Source organism: Micrasema longulum, unplaced genomic scaffold (assembly GCF_059751315.1).
Source record: "Micrasema longulum isolate JH-2025_06_02 unplaced genomic scaffold, ASM5975131v1 h1tg000580l, whole genome shotgun sequence".
NCBI classification, from domain to species: domain Eukaryota; kingdom Metazoa; phylum Arthropoda; class Insecta; order Trichoptera; family Brachycentridae; genus Micrasema; species Micrasema longulum.
In genome coordinates, this window is record NW_028277776.1 from 244425 (window position 1) to 250625 (window position 6201).

At 32.5% G+C, this 6201-nt stretch overlaps 1 long non-coding RNA gene across 1 annotated transcript; it reads right to left on the reverse strand.

Annotated features, from left to right (window-relative positions):
• Window positions 1-2301: 2301 nt before the first annotated feature.
• LOC148280437 (uncharacterized) lies at window positions 2302-3775 on the reverse strand. The gene is made up of 2 exons (XR_015822607.1): window positions 3623-3775; window positions 2302-2883 (listed from the first exon to the last, which is right to left on the reverse strand). It is a non-coding gene; the product is annotated as an uncharacterized LOC148280437 (long non-coding RNA).
• Between the last annotated feature and the right edge of the window lie 2426 nt (window positions 3776-6201).

The following is a 6201-nucleotide window of genomic DNA, read 5'->3' on the forward strand; positions in this document are numbered from 1 at the left end:
GCTTAACAAATGGATACTTTTCTTTTGAAAATGAAATTTTTAAACAGTTAGAAGGAGTGGCTATGGGCAATCCTTTATCGCCGGTTCTAGCAAACTTTTTCATGGAGACATTTGAAGAAACGGCCTTGGACACAGCTCCATATGCACCCAAAGTATGGCTTCGATACGTAGATGACGTATTTGTCATTTGGAATCATGGTGCAGAAAGATTAACAGTGTTTTTAGACCACCTAAATAATCTCCACCCGGCAATACAGTTTACTATGGAAGTAGAGGAGGACAAAAGCCTATCTTTTCTAGACGTCAAATTAAGCAGAAAGGAAGATGGCAGACTGGGACATACGGTGTATAGAAAACCCACACATACAAACCGGTATCTCCATGCTACCTCACATCACCACCCATCTCAAAAATTAGGCATCATAAACACGCTGGCCAGAAGGGCAACACGTATTTGTGAAGAAAGTAACCTAGAAGAGGAATTGAATATACTGACAAAAGTATTAGAAAGTAATGGCTATGAAAAGAAGGATATAAAAAGAAGAATGTCGGTAACAAATCCAAAGAATATTTCCAAGATGGATGATGCTAATACGGATAAAAGAATAGCGTTTCTTCCCTATGTCAAAAATGTCACGGATAGAATTGCAAAAACGCTTAAGAAACGGGACATAAGGACAGTGTTCGGTACGACCTCAAAAGTAAGAAACTTACTAAAATCAGTAAAAGATCGGGACCCACTTGAAACAGATGGAGTATATAAATTAAATTGCAAAAGCTGTGAAACAGTCTACATAGGGCAGACTGCCAGAAACATAATGACAAGAATAAAAGAGCACAAGAGTGCATGCAAGTTGGGCTACCCGGATAAATCAGCTCTTGCAGAGCACTACATAGAAACAGGGCGTAATTTCTCATTTGAGCCAAATGTCCTTGGAAAGCCCAAAAATCATCAAGCCCGTTTAATAAAGGAAGCCATAGAAATATACAAGCATCCTAATAACATAAACAGGGATGATGGGTTACGACTACGAACCTCATGGTATCCGGTGCTTCCAAAGCCCACGGTACAAACTCCACACACTTAACCACATACATTGCCCGACTGCGACAGGGTACAAATTCCTCACACTTAAACACACTAAAAACTACACTCATACATTCAGCCCTGAAGATGGACACTGCAATGTGCTCCGAAACGTCGGCAATACAAAGCCCACAAACACGGCATAATAACCCAGAAAAACACTATCTGTTACCTTCCATGTAACAAAAATGATTCAGACATGCTGCAATCGAAGCATTAATGAAGTGCCATTTGCACCACCTCTAGGTGCGGATAGGGGATGATGATTAATAATTTAACTAGGATTATTATCTGAAGAGTAAGACTGATTATCTTACCGTTATCTATCTAATAATTTATCAAAATATTTGGAGATTGTAGTACCTACCTACATGCAGTTTTCGCCATTAGTAACACATACATCGGGGGTATAATGTTGATTTTATTTTAGGGACAAAATTCCAAAAATTATGACATAAATAGTTTTCAATCCCATGCATGATTTATGACAACCAAAACCAGTCAAAACAAATATGTACAATAGAAAACATGTACCTGAAAGTGATAACATTTATATTGTAAATATTTTTTTGCAGATAGGGTAATATTGTAAAATATGAAACACCGTACTAAAAAAAATATGGTGATATATAATACTATTGACTGAAAAATCTGCCTTAGCTTAGGAAAGGTAATAAATGACTTATTTTGAAATCATCATATTAATAATTGGTATTATAATAATCAGATGCAAAATACATAATGCAATATCCTTAGCCTGTGGTATGAATGAAAATTATAGCTAGTACATCCTTACCGCAATTTATTATTGAACTTTGTGAATGTCACATCACAAAATAATGGAACACCTAAAGAAACACCTCAAATTTATAAAAAAATAATATATATTTCTTCTTTCTATACATGCGCTCCTAAGTGGAGCATGTGGACATCACCAGACGCCGCCAGGAGACCCTATCGTAATCTAGAGCTTTTACCATCTCCAACGTCAATCCCGCGTCCCTTAGTTCCGCCGAATAAAGCCGAAAGATCGTCATTGATGGCCCTGCAGGACGGTGAGAGACGGCAGGCGTGAAGAAGAGGCAACATGGATTAAGGATCTTCCAAGACATCTGTTCACCCCAAATCTACCACTGCATCATTAAAACTCTAGCTATACGAGGCTGCTGCATCCGTTCTTTGACTTCTTAAGTATATTTAAAATAAACAAAACATTTTGAATAAAAATACATTTATTAAAAGCATACAATACTTGATACTTAATTACTCAAATAGTACTTTTTGGGAATAGAAGCACCCAAAATGATTATTGATTTTATTTGTGTAAAGATTTCCATGCACCAACTTAGAATTTATCTGGGTGTAATTTTATTTCTTCCATTATTCGTTTTTCTATAGTAGGAGTTGTAAATTGATCGAGTAATATATTGCAACTAATGAAGACTTGTTTTTGTAATTTTTGAGAGAGACGGCCAGCCATGTTAAGTGAGGTTCCTTCCAGAGTGCTGCCGACTATCTTTGATACTAGAGGTGATTTTTGAAAAGGCGATGTCATACCGAGGGATAGGTCTGCAAAGTTAGGATCCAAACCTTTCCCAATCCATATGAATAACGAATCCTTCATTGAAATGGTGTGGATACTAACTATTGATTCATTGCTGTCTATGTGGAAAGAATATAAATCTAGACTAGACTTAGTATACTTTATATCAAAACTTGATGACTTTTTTATTGGAGATGTTCTGGCTTCATTATATCCCTCGGGTAGGTCCATTATTCTGTAAATAATGATAATCCTGTAAAGGAAAAAATTACATATTTTAAATATAGGTTTAAAAATGAAGAACTCATAGAGCCACTAGCATTTATTACAACTGTTTATTTGTCAACAAACAAATTTTAAAAATAGACATTTATAATGTTTTTTCAAATCCAAAAATTCAAGTCTATAAAGTCATTTGGCATAACTCGATTGTTTAAATTTTGTTCCAACAAGAAAATCAATAGAACATTGCGGGTGATGATGTTTCAGTAAGAAATATAATTTTAGTGACAGATTTTCTAAAATTGAATGAATTGTGTATAATTTGCTCTAATTTATGATTCTTACAGATAAATAGAGTAATTTATACAGCACTATGCTACTAAAAAAAGGGGTGCTGCGTTGGTTTTGACATGTAGAGCAAATGGACAACGAAAGAACGGCTAAAAGGATCTACGATGAGAATGTTGATGGATGCAGAAAACGAGGAAGGCCGAGAAAGATATGACACGATCAAGTCCATCAAATACTTGAAGATGGACATGTCAATAGTAGACGTAATCGGCGTGCATGTATGAGAAGATGTATGAATGTAGAGGAAGCAAGATATGTATGCTAAGATAGTGTGAGGTGGCGTTCTATCCTCTCTGCCTACCCCTCGAGAAACGGCGTGACGGTTTGTTTGTTTGAAGTATAACCTAAAAATCTCCATAGAATCGATTTAAAAAAAACAAATTTCGTGCAAAGTAGACTAAATACGTAAAGTAACATACCTCAATCAAAATCCAGTGAATCTCACACAAAATAAATTAAAAATATAAAAAAGAAATAAATTGAAAATTAATCAACAAACAAAATAACCCAAAAATGACATTAAATACGATGACGTTTGTTTGTCAATTGCTAGATGTTGCCAGATAAAATATGCGATCTTTGATTGCCAGTGTGACGAGTGTGATTTCGTAGGTGTAGCCAGCCAATAATAAAAAAAGTCTCTTTATTAAAAGTAGGTACCCCCTTTCAAATACATTAAATCCCATTTTACTGCCATCTGTTTATTTTATTTTAACTTAACTTGGAGTCATGGAAAACATACGTGCAAATGTTGCAATGTATAATAAACAGATGTCGCTATGCTCATGTCATGTCGTTCTATAATACTATACTAACATGACACGTAGTTCGTAGTTCGGCGGGAATATCAAGTTGGACATTATTTATTTATTAAGTACTAGCGGACCCGACAGGCGTTGTCCTGCTCAAACGTTGGCTTGCATGTTATTAGCTGGTTAAACAAACATTTTTTTCGTAATTAATTACACATGTTGTTTATTTTGGACTTTTTTGAGCTATTTATATAATCGTAATAAGGGTTAGTTTTTCGTTTTATCTCTTCATGTGATTGGCTAAGAGGCCTCGTCGTGCTCAAATCAAAATCGTGCAAAAATCACTACTGAAAAGAAAAATGCCTGATTGTGTATTAAAAGCGTGCAAAAACTGTCCGGATAAAAGGAGAAAGACTTTTTATTAATACGTAGGTACCTAGATGATTAAATGTATGATTAAATTCCAAAACTAAACATTTTTAATATTCAAATACTGAATTTAATCAGGTACTTTAGATATTTGTTTATCGTTTAATTCCAAATCTTAGGATGATCAATTTTCAAATAAAGAATTCTTTTTGCAAATGTCAACTCTGCGCCTTTTCTGTTAAATAGGCACTATCAGGTTTTGGTGGGTTTTTCTGTTAGTGCCTATTTCAATTTATGTTGAAATTTTTGTTGGTTTGGATATGTGTTTATTATTACGATTAATATTTTGATGTTATTCTTGTTCTTATATTTTTGTTGTCTATTGTTTGTATCTATATTGTTATTCCTTTCTGTTTATGTTTTTCTTTTCTTAATTAATGTAACTTGTTTTTGGCCGATGTTATCAAGTTTTGGTAGAAGGCCCTAATAAAGGAAAAAAAACTCTGCGTTACTTACCAACAGTGGTGCATTCTGTGTAAGAATCCGTTTTTCAAAAATGTATGAAATATCAGTGTGAAACTATTTAAGCATTACTAAAAATCCATTAAAAATAAGTTAATATCTAGAAATTAAGAAATTGTAAGGAAATTATTTAATTTAGTATCCATTCAAAATAATTGTTGATTGTAAACGTTAAAATACAAGCTTTTTTAATAAACAAAAAAACAACATCCTCCGAATTTTTCAAGATATGCATTTTGGACAAATGCAACCCTGGAAAATCGATGAAAACAAACATATGCTTCTAACTTTTATTATTCTACTCAATATATTGAAAATGTTATTGTTTGTAAACCTTAAGTATGTAAATGAGAAAATTTTGCAAAAAATCGCACGTAAATCTGTCGAGCCGTTTTCGAGTTTTTGCGAGACACAACACGGCGATTCATTTATATATATATATATATATATAGAGATTTTATCGATAAAAATATACCCTTTTAAATTATTAGGTTATAATATATTCCTCGTTGAGACATCCCGTGTCAAAGAATACATTTTACATGTTTATTGATAAAGCATTTTTAAATTTTATTTTTATATATCTTTGGTGGGCGGACATAAGGGTATAACTGCATTTTTGTTCATTTTGTGATTTATATGCACAAATGTTCCTTGTACATGCGTGCATTAATGGTATAAACAGTACACTTCTATGACTACTCAAAACATAAATAAACAACTTTGTGCGTATTAAACTTTGGTTTTAATAAAATAATTATGCACGTTTGTGTCATAAGTGGCACAAATAGTATAAGATAATCTCAGTAATATAAGTAGACTAATTTCTATCATTCATTGAGTAGTACAAATAATATTAATTAGTTCTGGAAGTACAAGTAGACTCATTTCTGTCCCATCTTTAATGGTTCAAGTAGTATATATAGAATATTTCTGTTATTTGTACAAATTACTTTAATGTTGATACATAAATGAAATTACCTGTAAATAATAACTCGTTTTGTAAAATATGAGTTCTGTAGCTAAATAATTGGATTCACTTTTGCCGTTATATAATTATGTCCGCCCATCAAAAAGATTTTATGCATAAGTCCAATAAAATTTAGCACAAAATATATTTCTTCAATTTACATACTTAAATCAAAGGACTATTATACTATTTAATACAATAAAATCAGTAAACAAAATATACCACATACATTTTTCATGACCTTTGGCAAATAACCGTATTTTTTTAATGCCTATACTATAAAATTCAGCAAATAAAATATATTTTATACAATGTAAAAATGTTTATGACAAATACATATTTTTTTAGATTTGATAAATACGTTATAAAATTCAGTGAATTAAGT